The sequence below is a fragment of the Phalangium opilio genome, unplaced genomic scaffold (assembly GCF_054372755.1).
Source record: "Phalangium opilio isolate 3A_F unplaced genomic scaffold, DU_Popi_V2 ptg000082l_1, whole genome shotgun sequence".
Lineage (NCBI taxonomy): Eukaryota > Metazoa > Arthropoda > Arachnida > Opiliones > Phalangiidae > Phalangium > Phalangium opilio.
The window spans coordinates 16,401,958-16,423,259 of NW_028324189.1; the positions used below are offsets into that span (position 1 = coordinate 16,401,958).

At 45.2% G+C, this 21,302-nt stretch overlaps 2 non-coding genes across 2 annotated transcripts; both read left to right on the forward strand.

Annotated features, from left to right (window-relative positions):
• The first annotated feature begins 11,475 nt into the window (after positions 1-11,475).
• Positions 11,476-11,548, forward strand: TRNAI-GAU (transfer RNA isoleucine (anticodon GAU)). The gene has a single exon. It is a non-coding gene; the product is annotated as a tRNA-Ile (tRNA).
• Positions 11,549-12,357: 809 nt separating this feature from the next.
• Positions 12,358-12,430, forward strand: TRNAI-GAU (transfer RNA isoleucine (anticodon GAU)). Its single transcript has one exon. It is a non-coding gene; the product is annotated as a tRNA-Ile (tRNA).
• The last annotated feature ends 8,872 nt before the right edge of the window (positions 12,431-21,302 follow it).

The following is a 21,302-nucleotide window of genomic DNA, read 5'->3' on the forward strand; positions in this document are numbered from 1 at the left end:
CCTAGCATAGAAGCCATCTCCTCTGAAGTTGTTTCTTAAATGGAATAGTCGAATATGTCTATTTGAAGGGATCTCGTGAAGCGCATATGCCTTCATGAGTGAGATTTTCACTAGGCTGCAATGAGTCGGGCTGAAGACCTAGACGTAATTAATATGAGTTCTAAATATTATGATATCATGGCCCAAATAACAATATTTTCCAAGCGCTTATCCTCTTCAAAAGACGCGAGGTTTCTCATAAAGGTAGGGGGAAGTGGAAATTAAAGTGATTTTTTATCGGTTTTTATAAGACCAGTCTGCATAATGAAAAATTTAGGAAATACCTCCCATTGATTTTAATATTCAAATTAGGCTAAGATTTTAGGAATAATTTTAAATAAAGACCTCCGACCAATCGCGTAACGCCGTGCCTTTTTGTTAACAAAATTCTCGTGGCAGTGGCACGCTCCATGTCTCGCATTCAACACGGAACGTGCCAAGAGAAAATTGTTGATAAAAAGGCGGGGCTCTACGCGATTGGTCGGAGATCCTTATTTAAAATTATCCATGAAATTTCAAACTAATTGACGTATAAAAATCGTTCGGTGTTATTTACTGGATAATTCACTATGCAGATTGGTCTTATAGAAGAATCAATAAAAAATTACTTAATTTTTCACTTCACCATCCCTTTAATGAGCGTCTGAATTGTTTCAAAGTATCGCGCCACAAGACCAATCATTTATATATGCATAAAGTGCCATAACATCTAACAAGCATTATTACGACAAAGATTCGATACTCGATTATGAATTATCGCCATTTAAATCGAAGTTGCCAGATTTTGAATAAAAGCTGATTACTCGTGACCTATTCATCCGAATTGAATTTGGTGAACACTTTTCAAATATGAATCGACCCCAAGGAATCTGAAAATCGCATTTATATCCTCGTGAATCCAATATTTTCAAAGTTGATAATTTTGACATTTCCGGTTTCCGGTATAAGTATGCAAAGGACAACTGTGGAACGGGTAAAATATGAAAGAGAAATGCAAAACTTTTATAACGCACTTTATTCCAGAGCGCTAGCTTGAATAGTTTTTGAAATATAGTAAAATATGTGCGAAAAACGCAACGCGCAAAGACTTTTTTAACAGTCTGTACGTCACTTCCTCTTTCATTACGTAATTTTACTTAGCGTTTATGGGTCAATTCTTTTGCAGCGTTTAATATAAAAGTAAAATGTTTTTAAGCCTTGGATTTTTGCATGTTAGATTGTAATAATTTTGTACAATTAAGAAACCTCTTAATTTGATAGTTTAAGCTTATTAGGCCTAATTAATATTAAGTGGGAAATTAATTTGATAGTTTAAGCTTATTAGGCCTAATTAATATTAAGTGGGAAATTAATTTGAATGAAAAATAGGTGGATATCTTTTATTAATTGGGAAATAATGCACACATTTTACATTTAAATTTTACAAGTAAACATTTATTTTGTGTATATAAAATTCAAAATTAATTTCACTAAGGCAATAAATTAATTACCTACGAGGAATTAACTAGTACATATGTTTAATATTAGAATTTAACTCGTTTCAAAACTAATAAAGTTTTGAACCGGTTTTTTTTTTAATTTTGTTAGTAAAATTTGTGATTGTCGATTGGTCAATATTGTAAATTAACCAATGGTGGAAGCAATTTTTTTTAAACTCAATGAAACTGAAATATCAATCAATCATCTACTGAAAGAGGTATCAACCTATTTTTTTTCCAAAAGAAGATATATAAGGATTAGATGGCTTGCTGCTTCAAACAAGATTTTTAATCATGAAGAGAATATTTTGTTAATTTTGGTCAAATTTAGATATTCGGTAATCGAGTTGATATGACTTGAAGCACATTTTGCTCATGTCTATTTTAAACTTTAATCACAGATTTCGCTTACCATTTTACAAGCATAATAAACACTACTGAAGGGCGCAAATCTATCTGTGATCGGTAACAGTGACCAATATAGCAATTTGCCCAATTAATCGGTTTGAACTTCATTTGCACATTTCTATTCGTTAATTTGAAATGTTGCGAGAAATTTGAATGGAATATAAGTAGATATCTCTTTCAGTAGATAATTTTTGATGTTGATATTGAAGATTCATTGAGTTAAGCTTTGATATCAACATCGGTTAATTTACGATATTGGGCTTATGATGGTAGTCTGTTTCTAAGATTAAATCGTTACTTTAAGTGTCACTAGACAGTATCTACCTCCAAAATCGAGAGTTGGTAACTTTATAACCATCTCCTAGTCACAGGATATTCGAGGGTCAATTTCTTATATCATATGACATGTGATAATCTGACGAAGGCTTACTATAGCTGTCAACTTTTGGCAAGGCCTAATACCGTTTTGCTTGACTTTCGCGGTCAAATTCCTTTTAAAGCATAGATCATATAGTATCCACCCTTGATTTTCATTTCGCAACACACGTTGGATTCGTAAACCTCGACGCGCACCACGATTAGAAACATTAAAATGCAAAAACAACACACTGACCGCATACATTTTTAGTAAATAACATTTCTCTCTACAGCTGTTTCCGGGGAAGACCGTAGACGATAAAGAAAAAGCCTCCTCCCCGTTAAAGGGGGTGTCTTCGAGGGAACGAAATTCAAATGCAAGGCGCGTCCCTTGAATTCGTAAATACCGACGTTTAACGCAATTATAATATTGAAATCTTATACAATTAAGTTAAATTTAAGAAAACAAAGCACTACTTTCAAAGTCTAAACTTTAAAAACACGACGATAAGAGAAGGCGAAGTAACGGGCAAGGAGAGGCAAACATTTAAATGGCAAAAATTAACAGTAAGCCAAGGCTTAGCGCAATTTCACCGCCTTAAAAAAAGGGCCAAGTTTAGAAATAGATTGTGGGACAATAAAAAGTTGGAAAATTATGATATTAGGCTTATATTAAAGCTTGAAACCTACTTTATATTATATTTAAAATCCATCCATAAACAAATTCTCAAAAATATGAAAATGACCACGAAAAAGAACCCACTCTCAAATTTTTTCCCCTTTAAAAAAAATGGCGGCCGCAAACGGGGTGAAAATGGGGAAAAGAGTTATCCAAATGACGATTTGGCCGGCCATTTGGCTTGCCAAATGTTTGGATAGGGTTTGAACCAAATGAAAAGGGATTTGGAGTTACAGAATACGGATTAGTGTCATTTGGGGATGAGCCGACCCCAAATCCAAATCATTTGGATTAGGAACGATCCAAATGTAGTTAGAGAATAGGGTCCCAGGTTTTTCCACAATACCGGACGAACATTTAATTTTGGGGCTTCCTAGGCGCAATCGTTAGCGCGTTCGGCTGTTAACAGAAAGGTTGGTGGTTCGAGCACACCCGGGAGCGGTGCTATGAGGTCTCAGATGTTACGTAAAAAGTCCAGGTTTTTCCACAATACCGGACGACCATTTAATTTTTGGGCTTCCGTGGCGCAATGGTTAGCGCGTTCAGCTGCTATTCAAAAGACTGGTGGTTTGAGCCCTTCCGGGAGCGGTGTTGTGACGTCTCAGATGTAACATAAAATGTCAGAGTTTTTCCACAATACCTGACGAATATTGAACTTTTGGGCTTCTGTGGCGCAATGGTTAGCGCGTTCAGCTGTTAATCGAAAGGTTGGTGGTTCGAGCCCACCCGGGAGAGGTATTGTGGGGTCTCAGATGTAGCGTAAAAAGTCAAAACGTTTCCACAATACGTGACAACCATTTAATTTCTGAGCCTCCGTGGCTCAATGGTTAGCGCGTTCGGCTGTTAACCAATAGGTTAGTGGTTCGAGCCCACCCGGGAGCGGCGTTGTCGGATCTCAAATGTAACGTAGAAAGCCAAAGGTTTTCCACAATACCTGACGATCATTTAATTTTTGGCCTTCCGTGGCGCAATGGTTAGGGCGTTCGGCTGTTAACCAATAGGTTAGTGGTTCGAGCCCACCCGGGAGCGGCGTTGTGGGATCTCAAATGTAACGTAGAAAGCCAAAGTTTTTCCACAATACCTGACGATCATTTAATTTTTGGCCTTCCGTGGCGCAATGGTTAGGGCGTTCGGCTGTTAACCAATAGGTTTGTGGTTCGAGCCCACCCGGGCGCGGTGTTGTGGGATCTCAAACGTAACGTAGAAAGCCAATGTTTTTCCACAATACCTGACGACCATTTAATTTTTGGGCTTCCGTGGCGCAATGATAAGCGCGTTCAGCTGTTAATCGAAAGGTTGAAGGTTCGAGCCCACCCGGGAGAGGTGTTGTGGGGTCTCAGATGTAGCGTAAAAAGTCAAAACTTTTCCACAATACGTGACAACCATTTAATTTCTGAGCTTCCGTGGCTCAATGGTTAGCGCTTTCGGCTGTTAACCAATAGGTTGGTGGTTCGAGCCCATCCGGGAGCGGTGTTGTGAGGTCTCAGATGTGACGTAAAAGGTCAAGGTTTTTACACAATACCTGACGAGCATTTAATTTTTGGGCTTCCGTGGCGCAATGGTTAGCGCGTTCAGCAGTTAACAAATAGGTTAGTGGTTCGAGCCCACCCGGGAGTGGCGTTGTGGGATCTCAAACGTAACGTAGAAAGCCAAAGTTTTTCCACAATACCTGACGACCATTTAATTTTTTTGCTTCCGTGGCGCAATGGTTAACGCGTTCGGCTGTTAACCAATAGGTTGGTGGTTCGAGCCCACCCGGGAGCGGTGTTGTGGGATCTCAAATGTAACGTAGAAAGCCAAAGTTTTTCCACAATACGTGACGACCATTTAATTTCTGAGCTTCCGTGGCTCAATGGTTAGCGCGTTCGGCTGTTAACCAATAGGTTGGTGGTTCGAGCCCATCCGGGAGCGGTGTTGTGAGGTCTCAGAAGTGACGTAAAAAGTCTAGGTTTTTACACAATACCTGACGAGCATTTAATTTTTGGGCTTCCGTGGCGCAATGGTTAGCGCGTTCAGCAGTTAACAAATAGGTTAGTGGTTCGAGCCCACCCGGGAGCGGCGTTGTGAGATCTCAAACGTAACGTAGAAAGCCAAAGTTTTTCCACAATACCTGACGAGCATTTAATTTTTGGGCTTCCGTGGCGCAATGGTTAGCGCGTTCAGCAGTTAACAAATAGGTTAGTGGTTCGAGCCCACCCGGGAGTGGCGTTGTGAGATCTCAAACGTAACGTAGAAAGCCAAAGTTTTTCCACAATACCTGACGACCATTTAATTTCTGAGCTTCCGTGGCTGAATGGTTAGCGCGTTCAGCTTTTAACCAATAGGGTGGTGGTTCGAGCCCACCCGGGAGCGGTGTTGTGGGATCTCAAATGTAACGTAGAAAGACAAAGTTTTTCCACAATACCTGACGACCATTTATTTTTTGGGCTTCCTTGGCGCAATGGTTAGCGCGTTCGGCTGTTAACCGAAAGGTTGGTGGTTCGAGCCCAACCGAGAGAGGTGTTGTAGGGTCTCAGATGTAACGTAATAAGTCATAACTTATCCACAACAAATGACAACCATTTAATTTCTGAGCTTCCGTGGCTGAATGGTTAGCGCGTTCAGCTTTTAACCAATAGGGTGGTGGTTCGAGCCCACCCGGGAGCGGTGTTGTGGGATCTCAAATGTAACGTAGAAAGACAAAGTTTTTCCACAATACCTGACGACCATTTATTTTTTGGGCTTCCTTGGCGCAATGGTTAGCGCGTTCGGCTGTTAACCGAAAGGTTGGTGGTTCGAGCCCAACTGTGAGAGGTGTTGTAGGGTCTCAGATGTAACGTAATAAGTCATAACTTATCCACAATACCTGACAACCATTTAATCTCTGAGCTTCCGTGGCTCAATGGTTAGCGCGTTCGGCTGTTAACCAATAGGTTGGTGGTTCGAGCCCATCCGGGAGCGGTGTTGTGAGGTCTCAGATGTAACGTAAAATGTCAGAGTTTTTCCACAATACCTGACGAACATTTAATTTTTGGGCTTCCGTGGCGCAATGGTTAGCGCGTTCGGCTGTTAACCAATACGTTGGTTGTTCGAGCCCATCCGGGAGCGGTGTTGTGAGGTCTCAGATGTGACGTAAAAAGTCAAGGTTTTTACACAACACCTGACGAGCATTTAACTTTTGGGCTTCCGTGGCGCAATGGTTAGCGCGTTCGGCTGTTAACCAATAGGTTGGTTGTTCGAGCCCATCCGGGAGCGGTGTTGTGAGGTCTCAGATGTGACGCAAAAAGACAAGGTTTTTACACAATACCTGACGAGCATTTAATTTTTGGGCTTCCGTGGCTCAATGGTTAGCGCGTTCGGCTCTTAGCCTAAAGGTTGGTGGTTCGTGCCCATCCGGGAGCGGTGTTGTGACGTCTCAGATGTAACGTAAAATGTCAGAGTTTTTCCACAATACCTGACGAACATTTAATTTTTGGGCTTCCTTGTCGCAATTATTAGCGCGTTCAACTGTTAATCGAAAGGCTGGTGGTTCAAGCCCACCCGGAAGAGGTGTTGTGGGGTCTCAGATGTAGCGTAAAAAGTCAAAACTTATCCACAATACGTGACAACCATTTAACTTCTGAGATTCCGTGGCTCAATGGTTAGCGCGTTCGGCTGTTAACCAATAGGTTGGTGGTTCGAGCCCACCCGGGAGCGGTGGTGTGGGATCTCAAATGTAACGTAGAAAGCCAAAGTTTTGCCACAATACCTGACGACAGAAGAAAATAGGGGAAGTGGGTAGCTTGGGCAACTTCGCGAGGCGTCCCGTTTACGGATTTTTCGCGCCATTTACCTCCCCGTGGGGGTGAAGAGAGATAGGATTTTTACGCGCATTAACACACGAGTGACGTTATTCTGTGGACAGTACGGTCCTACGCCTTCCAACTGACTAGAGGCGTCTGCTAGAGGCAGTGAGGCACTCAGGCAGAGTGGCAGAGGCTGGAATCGAGTGGTAAGTACTAAATTCATAACTTATTTTAAAATATGTCTTTATTTTTAAATACAATTGTATTTCTAAGTTCCATGGAAAAAATTAACCTGTCCGAAGTTTTGACCTGTGATAGGGAAGAGTTCAAAGTAATAAAGTTGTATCCAAGTTGTTGTTGTTTGATTTTTAACATTGGGATTGGTTTGGGTAGATTTTACTTTTCCTTTCAACACAGCCTGAGTTTTCTTATCGGTAGTTTCCTTGTACGTTAAATCACACTGAGTACTCTTAACGACATTCATTTTATTAAATAACCGAATTTTCGTCCTTAATTAAACCAATATCCGCATTAACCTGTTGCCTGACGTAACCCTAACTCAAACCGAAGCACAGCAGAAATATAAGCAGACTACACAAGTTAGTTCCACAGTTCGCTACATGGTGGCGTTCGCAATGAAATCTGGTACTATTTTATGCTTCGCGCCGATTGGCCAGATTCAAATTTTAAGGGTGGTAGGGGAATCGACCATTGTAAGTGAGAATCACTGGACGACTTGTATGGCTCAAGGCTACGGCTACCCACTTCCCCTATTTTCTTCTGCTGACGACCATTAAATTTTTGGGCTTCCTTGGCGCAATTGTTAGTGCGTTCGGCTGTTAACCGAAAGGTTGGTGGTTCGTGCCCAACCGGAAGAGGTGTTGTAGGGTCTCAGATGTAACGTAAAAAGTCATAACTTATCTACAATACCTGACAACCATTTAATTTGTGAGCTTCCGTGGCTCAAGGGTTAGCGCGTTCGGCTTTTAACTAATAGGTGTGTGGTTCGAGCCCATCCGGGAGCGGTGTTGTGACGTCTCAGATGTGATGTAAAAAGTCAAGGTTTTTTCCAAAACACCTGACGACCATTTAAATTTTGGGCTTCCGTGGCGCAATGGTTAGTGCGTTCGGCTGTTAACCAATAGGTTGGTGGTTCGAGCCCATCCGGGAGCGGTGTTGTGAGGTCTCAGATGTAACGTAAAATGTCAGAGTTTTTACACAATACCTGACGAACATTTAATTTTTGGGCTTCCGTGGCGCAATGATTAGCGCGTTCAGCTGTTAATCGAAAGGTTGAGGGTTCGAGCCCACCCGGGAGAGGTGTTGTAGGGTCTCAGATGTAACGTAAAAAGTCTTAACTTATCTACAATACCTGACAACCATTTAATTTCTGAGCTTCCGTGGCTCAAAGGTTAGCGCGTTCGGCTGTTAACCAATAGGTGTGTGGTTCGAGCCCATCCGGGAGCGGTGTTGTGACGTATCAGATGTGAAGTAAAAAGTCAAGGTTTTTTCCACAACACCTGACGACCATTTAAATTCTGAGCTTCCGTGGCTCAATCGTTAGCGAATTCGGCTGTTAACAAATAGGTTGGTGGTTCGAGCCCACCCGGGAGCGGTGTTTTGGGATCTCAAATGTAACGTTGAAAGCCAAAATTTTTCCACAATACCTGACGACCATTTAATTTTTGGGCTTCCGTGGCGCAATGGTCAGCGCGTTCAGCTGTTAACCGAAAGGTTAATGTTCGAGCCCATCCGGGAGCGGTGTTGTGACGTCTCAGATGTAACGTAAAATGTCAGAGTTTTTCCACAATACCTGACGAACATTTAATTTTTGGGCCTCCTTGGCGCAATTATTAGCGCGTTCAACTGTTAATCGAAAGGCTGGTGGTTCAAGCGCACCCGGAAGAGGTGTTGTGGGGTCTCAGATGTAGCGTAAAAAGTCAAAACTTATCCACAATACGTGACAACCATTTAATTTCTGAGCTTCCGTGGCTCAAAGGTTAGCGCGTTCGGCTGTTAACCAATAGGTGTGTGGTTCGAGCCCATCCGGGAGCGGTGTTGTGACGTCTCAGATGTAACGTAAAATGTCAGAGTTTTTCCACAATACCTGACGAACATTTAATTTTTGGGCTTCCGTGGCGCAATGATTAGCGCGTTCAGCTGTTAATCGAAAGGTTGAAGGTTCGAGCCCACCCGGGAGAGGTGTTGTGGGGTCTCAGATGTAGCGTAAAAAGTCAAAACATTTCCAGAATACGTGACAACCATTTAATTTCTGTGCTTCCGTGGCTCAATGGTTAGCGCGTTCGGCTGTTAACCAATAGGTTGGTGGTTCGAGCCCATCCGGGAGCGGTGTTGTGAGGTCTCAGATGTGACGTAAAAAGTCAAGGTTTTTACCCAATACCTGACGAGCATTTAACTTTGGGCTTTCGTGGCTCAATGGTTAGCGCGTTCGGCTGTTAACCAATAGGTTGTTGGTTCGAGCCCATCCGGGAGCGGTGTTGTGAGGTCTCAGATGTAACGTAAAATGTCAGAGTTTTTCCACAATACCTGACGAACATTTAATTTTTGGGCCTCCTTGGCGCAATTATTAGCGCGTTCAACTGTTAATCGAAAGGCTGGTGGTTCAAGCGCACCCGGAAGAGGTGTTGTGGGGTCTCAGATGTAGCGTAAAAAGTCAAAACTTATCCACAATACGTGACAACCATTTAATTTCTGAGCTTCCGTGGCTCAAAGGTTAGCGCGTTCGGCTGTTAACCAATAGGTGTGTGGTTCGAGCCCATCCGGGAGCGGTGTTGTGACGTCTCAGATGTAACGTAAAATGTCAGAGTTTTTCCACAATACCTGACGAACATTTAATTTTTGGGCTTCCGTGGCGCAATGATTAGCGCGTTCAGCTGTTAATCGAAAGGTTGAAGGTTCGAGCCCACCCGGGAGAGGTGTTGTGGGGTCTCAGATGTAGCGTAAAAAGTCAAAACATTTCCAGAATACGTGACAACCATTTAATTTCTGTGCTTCCGTGGCTCAATGGTTAGCGCGTTCGGCTGTTAACCAATAGGTTGGTGGTTCGAGCCCATCCGGGAGCGGTGTTGTGAGGTCTCAGATGTGACGTAAAAAGTCAAGGTTTTTACACAATACCTGACGAGCATTTAACTTTGGGCTTTCGTGGCTCAATGGTTAGCGCGTTCGGCTGTTAACCAATAGGTTGTTGGTTCGAGCCCATCCGGGAGCGGTGTTGTGAGGTCTCAGATGTAACGTAAAATGTCAGAGTTTTTCCACAATACCTGACGAACATTTAATTTTTGGGTTTCCGTGGCGCAATGATTAGCGCGTTCAGCTGTTAATCGAAAGGTTGAAGGTTCGAGCCCACCCGGGAGCGGTGTTGTGAGGTCTCAGATGTGACGTAAAAAGTCAAGGTTTTTCCACAATACCTGACGACCATTTAATTTTTGGGCTTCCGTGGCTCAATGGTTAGCGCGTTCGGCTGTTAACCAATAGGTTGGTGGTTCGAGCCCACCCGGGAGCGGTGTTGTGGGATCTCAAATGTAACGTAGAAAGCCAAAGTTTTTCCACAATACCTGACGACCATTTAATTTCTGAGCCTCCGTGGCTCAATGGTTAGCGCGTTCAGCTGTTAATCGAAAGGTTGGTGGTTGTGGGGTCTCAAATGTAACGTAGAAAGCCAAAGTTTTTCCACAATACCTGACAACCATTTAATTTCTGAGCTTCCGTGGCTCAATGGTTAGCGCGTTCGGCTGTTAGCCAATAGGTTGGTGCTTCAAGCATACCCGGGAGCGGTGTTGTGGGATCTCGAATGTAACGTAGAAAGCCAAAGTTTTTCCACAATACCTGACGACCATTTAATTTTTGGGCTTCCGTGGCGCAATGGTTAGCGCGTTCGGCTGTTAACCGAAAGGTTGGTGGTTCAAGCCCATCCGGGAGCGGTGTTGTGACGTCTCAGATGTTACGTAAAAAGTCAAGGTTTTTCAACAATACCTGACGACCATTTAATTTTTGGGCTTCCGTGGCTCAATGGTTAGCGCGTTCGGCTGTTAACCAATAGGTTGGTGGTTCGAGGCCACCCGGGAGCGGTGTTGTGGGATCTCACATGTAACGTAGAAAGCCAAAGTTTTTCCACAATACGTGACGACCATTTAATTTCTGAGCTTTCGTGGCTCAATGGTTAGCGCGTTCGGCTGTTAACCAATAGGTTGGTGGTTAAAGCCCATCCGGGAGCGGTGTTATGAGGTCTCTGATGTGACGTAAAAAGTCAAGGTTTTTCCACAATACCTGACGAACATTGAATTTTTGGGCTTCCGTGGCGCAATGGTTAGCGCGTTCAGCTGTTAATCGAAAGGTTGGTGGTTCGAGCCCAACCGGGAGAGGTGTTGTGGGGTCTCAGATGTAGCGTAAAAAGTCAAAACTTTTCCACAATACGTGACAACCATTTAATTTCTGAGCTTCCGTGGCTGAATGGTTAGCGCGTTCGGCTGTTAACCAATAGGTTGGTGGTTAGAGCCCATCCGGGAGCGGTGTTGTGAGGTCTCAGATGTAACGTAAAATGTCAGAGTTTTTCCACAATACCTGACGAACATTTAATTTTTGGGCTTCCGTGGCGCAATTATTAGCGCGTTCAACTGTTAATCGAAAGGCTGGTGGTTCAGGCCCACCCGGAAGAGGTGTTGTGGGGTCTCAGATGTAGCGTAAAAAGTCAAAACTTATCCACAATACGTGACAACCATTTAATTTCTGAGCTTCCGTGGCTCAATGGTTAGCGCGTTCGGCTGATAACCAATAGGTTGGTGGTTCGAGCCCATCCGGGAGCGGTGTTGTGAGGTCTCAGATGTGACGTAAAAAGTCAAGGTTTTTCCACAATACCTGACGAACATTGAATTTTTGGGCTTCCGTGGCGCAATTATTAGCGCGTTCAACTGTTAATCGAAAGGCTGGTGGTTCAAGCGCACCCGGAAGAGGTGTTGTGGGGTCTCAGATGTAGCGTAAAAAGTCAAAACCTATCCACAATACGTGACAACCATTTAATTTCTGAGCTTCCGTGGCTCAATGGTTAGCGCGTTCGGCTGTTAACCAATAGGTTGGTGGTTCGAGCCCACCCGGGACCGGTGGTGTGGGATCTCAAATGTAACGTAGAAAGCCAAAGTTTTGCCACAATACCTGACGACCATTAAATTTTTGGGCTTCTTTGGCTCAAAGGTTAGCGCGTTCGGCTGTTAACCGAAAGGTTGGTGGTTCGAGCCCAACCGGAAGAGGTGTTGTAGGGTCTCAGATGTAACGTAAAAAGTCATAACTTATCTACAATACCTGACAACCATTTAATTTTTGGGCTTCCGTGGCGCAATGGTCAGCGCGTTCAGCTGTTAACCGAAAGGTTGGTGCTTCGAGCCCATCCGGGAGCGGTGTTGTGACGTCTCAGATGTAACGTAAAATGTCAGAGTTTTTCCACAATACCTGACGAACATTTAATTTTTGGGCTTCCTTGGCGCAATTATTAGCGCGTTCAACTGTTAATCGAAAGGCTGGTGGTTCAGGCCCACCCGGAAGAGGTGTTGTGGGGTCTCAGATGTAGCGTAAAAAGTCAAAACTTATCCACAATACGTGACAACCATTTAATTTCTGAGCTTCCGTGGCTCAATGGTTAGCGCGTTCGGCTGATAACCAATAGGTTGGTGGTTCGAGCCCATCCGGGAGCGGTGTTGTGAGGTCTCAGATGTGACGTAAAAAGTCAAGGTTTTTCCACAATACCTGACGAACATTGAATTTTTGGGCTTCCGTGGCGCAATTATTAGCGCGTTCAACTGTTAATCGAAAGGCTGGTGGTTCAAGCGCACCCGGAAGAGGTGTTGTGGGGTCTCAGATGTAGCGTAAAAAGTCAAAACTTATCCACAATACGTGACAACCATTTAATTTCTGAGCTTCCGTGGCTCAAAGGTTAGCGCGTTCGGCTGTTAACCAATAGGTGTGTGGTTCGAGCCCATCCGGGAGCGGTGTTGTGACGTCTCAGATGTAACGTAAAATGTCAGAGTTTTTCCACAATACCTGACGAACATTTAATTTTTGGGCTTCCGTGGCGCAATGAATAGCGCGTTCAGCTGTTAATCGAAAGGTTGAAGGTTCGAGCCCACCCGGGAGAGGTGTTGTGGGGTCTCAGATGTAGCGTAAAAAGTCAAAACATTTCCAGAATACGTGACAACCATTTAATTTCTGAGCTTCCGTGGCTCAATGGTTAGCGCGTTCGGCTGTTAACCAATAGGTTGGTGGTTCGAGCCCATCCGGGAGCGGTGTTGTGAGGTCTCAGATGTGACGTAAAAAGTCAAGGTTTTTACATAATACCTGACGAGCATTTAACTTTGGGCTTCCGTGGCTCAATGGTTAGCGCGTTCGGCTGTTAACCAATAGGTTGGTGGTTCGAGCCCATCCGGGAGCGGTGTTGTGAGGTCTCAGATGTGACGTAAAAAGTCAAGGTTTTTACACAATACCTGACGAGCATTTAACTTTGGGCTTTCGTGGCTCAATGGTTAGCGCGTTCGGCTGTTAACCAATAGGTTGTTGGTTCGAGCCCATCCGGGAGCGGTGTTGTGAGGTCTCAGATGTAACGTAAAATGTCAGAGTTTTTCCACAATACCTGACGAACATTTAATTTTTGGGTTTCCGTGGCGCAATGATTAGCGCGTTCAGCTGTTAATCGAAAGGTTGAAGGTTCGAGCCCACCCGGGAGCGGTGTTGTGAGGTCTCAGATGTGACGTAAAAAGTCAAGGTTTTTCCACAATACCTGACGACCATTTAATTTTTGGGCTTCCGTGGCTCAATGGTTAGCGCGTTCGGCTGTTAACCAATAGGTTGGTGGTTCGAGCCCACCCGGGAGCGGTGTTGTGGGATCTCAAATGTAACGTAGAAAGCCAAAGTTTTTCCACAATACCTGACGACCATTTAATTTCTGAGCCTCCGTGGCTCAATGGTTAGCGCGTTCAGCTGTTAATCGAAAGGTTGGTGGTTGTGGGGTCTCAAATGTAACGTAGAAAGCCAAAGTTTTTCCACAATACCTGACAACCATTTAATTTCTGAGCTTCCGTGGCTCAATGGTTAGCGCGTTCGGCTGTTAGCCAATAGGTTGGTGCTTCAAGCATACCCGGGAGCGGTGTTGTGGGATCTCGAATGTAACGTAGAAAGCCAAAGTTTTTCCACAATACCTGACGACCATTTAATTTTTGGGCTTCCGTGGCGCAATGGTTAGCGCGTTCGGCTGTTAACCGAAAGGTTGGTGGTTCAAGCCCATCCGGGAGCGGTGTTGTGACGTCTCAGATGTTACGTAAAAAGTCAAGGTTTTTCCACAATACCTGACGACCATTTAATTTTTGGGCTTCCGTGGCTCAATGGTTAGCGCGTTCGGCTGTTAACCAATAGGTTGGTGGTTCGAGGCCACCCGGGAGCGGTGTTGTGGGTTCTCACATGTAACGTAGAAAGCCAAAGTTTTTCCACAATACGTGACGACCATTTAATTTCTGAGCTTTCGTGGCTCAATGGTTAGCGCGTTCGGCTGTTAACCAATAGGTTGGTGGTTAAAGCCCATCCGGGAGCGGTGTTATGAGGTCTCTGATGTGACGTAAAAAGTCAAGGTTTTTCCACAATACCTGACGAACATTGAATTTTTGGGCTTCCGTGGCGCAATGGTTAGCGCGTTCAGCTGTTAATCGAAAGGTTGGTGGTTCGAGCCCAACCGGGAGAGGTGTTGTGGGGTCTCAGATGTAGCGTAAAAAGTCAAAACTTTTCCACAATACGTGACAACCATTTAATTTCTGAGCTTCCGTGGCTGAATGGTTAGCGCGTTCGGCTGTTAACCAATAGGTTGGTGGTTAGAGCCCATCCGGGAGCGGTGTTGTGAGGTCTCAGATGTAACGTAAAATGTCAGAGTTTTTCCACAATACCTGACGAACATTTAATTTTTGGGCTTCCGTGGCGCAATTATTAGCGCGTTCAACTGTTAATCGAAAGGCTGGTGGTTCAGGCCCACCCGGAAGAGGTGTTGTGGGGTCTCAGATGTAGCGTAAAAAGTCAAAACTTATCCACAATACGTGACAACCATTTAATTTCTGAGCTTCCGTGGCTTAATGGTTAGCGCGTTCGGCTGTTAACCAATAGGTTGGTGGTTAGAGCCCATCCGGGAGCGGTGTTGTGAGGTCTCAGATGTAACGTAAAATGTCAGAGTTTTTCCACAATACCTGACGAACATTTAATTTTTGGGCTTCCGTGGCGCAATGATTAGCGCGTTCAGCTGTTAACCGAAAGGTTGGTGGTTCGAGCCCATCCGGGAGCGGTGTTGTGACGTCTCAGATGTAACGTAAAATGTCAAAACTTTTCCACAATATGTGACAGCCACTTAAATTCTGAGCTTCCGTGGCTCAATGGTTAGCGACTTCGGCTGTTAACCAATAGGTTGGTGGTTCAAGCCCACCCGGAAGAGGTGTTGTGGGGTCTCAGATGTAGTGTAAAAAGTCAAAACCTATCCACAATACGTGACAACCATTTAATTTCTGAGCTTCCGTGGCTCAATGGTTAGCGCGTTCGGCTGTTAACCAATAGGTTGGTGGTTCGAGCCCACCCGGGACCGGTGGTGTGGGATCTCAAATGTAACGTAGAAAGCCAAAGTTTTGCCACAATACCTGACGACCATTAAATTTTTGGGCTTCTTTGGCTCAAAGGTTAGCGCGTTCGGCTGTTAACCGAAAGGTTGGTGGTTCGAGCCCAACCGGAAGAGGTGTTGTAGGGTCTCAGATGTAACGTAAAAAGTCATAACTTATCTACAATACCTGACAACCATTTAATTTTTGGGCTTCCGTGGCGCAATGGTCAGCGCGTTCAGCTGTTAACCGAAAGGTTGGTGCTTCGAGCCCATCCGGGAGCGGTGTTGTGACGTCTCAGATGTAACGTAAAATGTCAGAGTTTTTCCACAATACCTGACGAACATTTAATTTTTGGGCTTCCTTGGCGCAAATATTAGCGCGTTCAACTGTTAATCGAAAGGCTGGTGGTTCAAGCCCACCCGGAAGAGGTGTTGTGAGTTCTCAAATGTAGCGTAAAAAGTCAAAGTTTTTCCACAATACCTGACGACCATGTAATTTTTGGGCTTCCGTGGCGCAATGGTTAACGCGTTCGGCTGTTAACCGAAAGGTTGGTGGTTCGAGCCCAACCGGAATAGGTGTTGTGACGTCTCAGATGTGACGTAAAAAGCCAAGGTTTTTTCCACAACACCTGACGACCATTTAATTTTTGGGCTTCCGTGGCGCAATGGTTAGCGCGTTCGGCTTTTAACCAATAGGTTGGTGGTTCGAGCCCACCCGGGAGCGGCGTTGTGGGATCTCAAACGTAACATAGAAAGCCAAAGTTTTTCCACAATACCTGACGACCATTTAATTTTTGGGCTTCCGTGGCTCAATGGTTAGCGCGTTCGGCTGTTAACCAATAGGTTGGTGGTTCGAGGCCACCCGGGAGCGGTGTTGTGGGATCTCACATGTAACGTAGAAAGCCAAAGTTTTTCCACAATACCTGACGACCATTTAATTTTTGGGCTTCCGTGGCGCAATGGTTAGCGCGTTCGGCTGTTAACCGAAAGGTTGGTGGTTCAAGCCCACCCGGGAGCGGTGTTGTGGGATCACGAATGTAACGTAGAAAGCCAAAGTTTTTCCAGAATACCTGACGACCATTTAATTTTTGGGCTTCCGTGGCGCAATAATTAGCGCGTTCAGCTGTTAATCGAAAGGTTGGTGGTTCGAGCCCAACCGGGAGAGGTGTTGTGGGGTCTCAGATGTAGCGTAAAAAGTCAAAACTTTTCCACAATACGTGACAACCATTTAATTTCTGAGCTTCCGTGGCTCAATGGTTAGCGCGTTCGGCTGTTAAGCAATAGGTTGGTGGTTCGAGCCCACCCGGGAGCGGTGGTGTGGGATCTCATATGTAACGTAGAAAGCCAAAGTTTTGCCACAATACCTGACGACCATTAAATTTTTGGGCCTTCTTGGCGCAATTGTTAGTGCGTTCGGCTGTTAACCGAAAGGTTGGTGGTTCGAGCCCAACCGGAAGAGGTGTTGTAGGGTCTCAGATGTAACGTAAAAAGTCATAACTTATCTACAATACCTGACAACCATTTAATTTCTGAGCTTCCGTGGCTCAAAGGTTAGCGCGTTCGGCTGTTAACCAATAGGTGTGTGGTTCGAGCCCATCCGGGAGCGGTGTTGTGACGTCTCAGATGTGACGTAAAAAGTCAAGGTTTTTTCCACAACACCTGACGACCATTTAAATTTTGGGCTTCCGTGGCGCAATGGTTAGCGCGTTCGGCTGTTAACCAATAGGTTGGTGGTTCGAGCCCATCCGGTAGCGGTGTTGTGAGGTCTCAGATGTAACGTAAAATGTCAGAGTTTTTCCACAATACCTGACGAACATTTAATTTTTGGGCTTCCGTGGCGCAATGATTAGCGCGTTCAGCTGTTAATCGAAAGGTTGAAGGTTCGAGCCCACCCGGGAGAGGTGTTGTAGGGTCTCAGATGTATCGTAAAAAGTCATAACTTATCTACAATACCTGACAACCATTTAATTTCTGAGCTTCCGTGGCTCAAAGGTTAGCGCGTTCGGCTGTTAACCAATAGGTGTGTGGTTCGAGCCCATCCGGGAGCGGTGTTGTGACGTCTCAGATGTGACGTAAAAAGTCAAGGTTTTTTCCACAACACCTGACGACCATTTAAATTCTGAGCTTCCGTGGCTCAATGGTTAGCTTATTCGGCTGTTAACAAATAGGTTGGTGGTTCGAGCCCACCCGGGAGCGGTGTTTTGGGATCTCAAATGTAACGTTGAAAGCCAAAAGTTTTCCACAATACCTGACGACCATTTAATTTTTGGGCTTCAGTGGCGCAATGGTCAGCGCGTTCAGCTGTTAACCGAAAGGTTGGTGGTTCGAGCCCATCCGGGAGCGGTGTTGTGACGTCTCAGATGTAACGTAAAATGTCAGAGTTTTTCCACAATACCTGACGAACATTTAATTTTTGGGCTTCCGTGGCGCAATTATTAGCGCGTTCAACTGTTAATCGAAAGGCTGGTGGTTCAAGCGCACCCGGAAGAGGTGTTGTGGGGTCTCAGATGTAGCGTAAAAAGTCAAAACTTATCCACAATACGTGACAACCATTTAATTTCTGAGCTTCCGTGGCTCATTGGTTAGCGCGTTCGGCTGTTAACCAATAGGTTGGTGGTTCGAGCCCACCCGGGAGCGGTGGTGTGGGATCTCAAATGTAACGTAGAAAGCCAAAGTTTTGCCACAATACCTGACGACCATTAAATTTTTGGGCTTCCTTGGCGCAATGGTTAGCGCGTTCGGCTGTTAACCGAAAGGTTGGTGGTTCGAGCCCAACCGGAAGAGGTGTTGTAGGGTTTCAGATGTGACGTAAAAAGTCAAGGTTTTTTCCACAACACCTGACGACCATTTAATTTTTGGGCTTCCGTGGCGCAATGGTTAGTGCAATCAGCTGTTAACCGAAAGGTTGGTGGTTCGAGCCCAAACGAGAGAGGATTTGTGGGGTCTCAGATGTAGCGAGAAAAGTCGTAACTTTTCAACAATACCTGACAACCATTTAATTTTTGGGCGTCCGTGGCGCAATGGCTAGCGCGTTCGGCTGTTAACCGAAAGGTTGGTGGTTCCAGCCCATCCGGGAGCGGTGTTGTGACGTCTCAGATGTTACGTAAAATGTCAGAGTTTTTCCACAATACCTGACGAACATTTAATTTTTGGGCTTCCGTGGCGCAGTAATTAGCGCGTCCAGCTCTTAATCGAAAGGTTGGTGGTTCGAGCCCACCCGGAAGAGGTGTTGTGGGGTCTCAGATGTTGCGTTAAAAGTCAAAACTTTTCCACAATACGTGACAACCATTTAATTTCTGATCTTCCTTGGCTCAATGGTTAGCGCGTTCGGCTGTTAACCAATAGGTTGGTGGTTCGTGCCCACCCGGGAGCGGTGTTTTTGGATCTCAAATGTAACGTAAATAGCCAAAGTTTTTCCACAATACCTGACGACCATTTAATTTTTGGGCGTCCGTGGCGAATGGTTAGCGCGTTCGGCTGTTAACCGAAAAGTTGGTGGTTCGAGCCCATCCGGGAGCGGTGTTGTGAGGTCTCGGATGTGAAGTAAAAAGTCAAGGTTTTACCTCAATACCTGACGAAAATTTAATTTTTGGGCTTCAGTGGCGCAATGGTCAGCGCGTTCAGCTGTTAACCGAAAGGTTGGTGGTTCGAGCCCTCCCGGGAGCGGTGTTGTGACGTCTCAGATGTAACGTAAAATGTCAGAGTTTTTCCACAACACCTGACGAACATTTAACTTTTGGGCTTCCGTGGCGCAATGGTTAGCGCGTTCACCTGTTAATCGAAAGGTTGGTGGTTCGAGCCCGCCCGGAAGAGGTCTTGTGTGGTCTCAGATGTAGCGTAAAAAGTCAAAACTTTTCCACAATACGTGACAACCATTTAATTTCTGAGCTTCCGTGGCTCAATGGTTAGCGCGTTCGGCTGTTAATCGAAAGGTTGGTGGTTCGAGCCCATCCGGGAGCGGTGTTGTGAGGTCTCAGATGTAGCGTGAAAAGTCAAACTTTTTCCATAATACGTGATAACCATTTATTTTCGGAGCTTCCGTGGCTCAATGGTTAGCGCGTTCGGCTGTTATCCAATAGGTTGGTGGTTCGAGCCCACCCGGGAGCGGTGTTTTGGGATCTCAAATGTAACGTAAATAGCCAAAGTTTTTCCACAATACCCGACGACCATTTAATTTTTGGGCCTCAGTGGCGCAATGGTTAGCGCGTTCAGCTGTTAACCGAAAGGTTGGTGGTTCGAGCCCAAACGAGAGAGGATTTGTGGGGTCTCAGAAGTAGCGTGAAAAGTCGTAACTTTTCAACAATACCTGACAACCATTTAATTTTTGGGCGTCCTTGGCGCAATGGTTAGCGCGTTCGGCTGTTAACCGAAAGGTTGGTGGTTCGAGCCCATCGAGGAGCGGTGTTGTGACGTCTCAGATGTGACGTAAAAAGTCAAGGTTTTTACACAATATCTGACGAGCATCTAATTTTTGGGCTTCCGTATCGCAATGGTTAGCGCGTTCAGCTGTTAATCGAAAGGTTGGTGGTTCAAGCCCACCCGGGAGAGGTGTTGTGGGGTCTCAAATGTAACGTAGAAAGCCAAAGTTTTTCCACAATACCTGACAACCGTTTAATTTCTGAGCTTCCGTGGCTCAATGGTTAGCGCGTTCAGCTGTTAACCAATAGGTTGGTGGTTCGAGCCCACCCGGGAGCGGTGTTGTGTGATCTCAAATGTAACGTAGAAAGCCAAAGTTTTTCCACAATACCTGACGACCATTTAATTTTTGAGCTTCCGTGGCTCAATGGTTAGCGCGTTCGGCTGTTAACCAATAGGTTGGTGGTTCGAGCCCACCCGGGAGCGGTGTTGTGGGATCTGAAATGTAACGTAGAAAGCCAAAGTTTTTGCACAATAAATGACGACCATTTAATTTTTGGGCTTCCGTGGCGCAATGGTTAGCGCGTTCGGCTGTTAACCAATAGGTTGGTGGTTCGACCCCATCCGGGAGCGGTGTTGTGAGGTCTCAGATGTGACGTAAAAAGTCAAGGTTTTTACATAATACCTGACGAGCATTTAACTTTTGGGCTTCCGTGGCGCAATGGTTAGCGCGTTCGGCTGTTAACCAATAGGTTGGTGGTTCGAGCCCATCCGGGAGCGGTGTTGTGAGGTCTCGGATGTGACGTAAAAAGTCAAGGTTTTTACACAATACCTAACAAGCATTTAACTTTTGGGCTTCCGTGGCGCAATGGTTAGCGCGTTCGGCTGTTAACCAATAGGTTGGTGGTTCGAGCCCATCCGGGAGCGGTGTTGTGAGGTCTCAGATGTGACGTAAAAAGTCAAGGTTTTTACACAATACCTGACGAGCATTTAACTTTTGGGCTTCCGTGGCGCAATGGTTTGCGCGTTCGGCTGTTAACCAATAGGTTGGTGGTTCGAGCCCATCCGGGAGCGGTGTTGTGAGGTCTCAGATGTGACGTAAAAAGTCAAGGTTTTTACACAATATCTGACGAGCATCTAATTTTTGGGCTTCCGTGGCGCAATGGTTAGCGCGTTCAGCTGTTAACCAATAGGTTGGTGGTTCGAGCCCACCCGGGAGCGGTGTTGTGTGATCTCAAATGTAACGTAGAAAGCCAAAAATTTTCCACAATACCTGACGACCATTTAATTTTTGAGCTTCCGTGGCTCAATGGTTAGCGCGTTCGGCTGTTAACCAATAGGTTGGTGGTTCGAGCCCACCCGGGAGCGGTGTTGTGGGATCTGAAATGTAACGTAGAAAGCCAAAGTTTTTGCACAATAAATGACGACCATTTAATTTTTGGGCTTCCGTGGCGCAAAGGTTAGCGCGTTCGGCTGTTAACCAATAGGTTGGTGGTTCGAGCCCATCCGGGAGCGGTGTTGTGAGGTCTCAGATGTGACGTAAAAAGTCAAGGTTTTTACACAATACCTGACGAGCATTTAATTTTTGG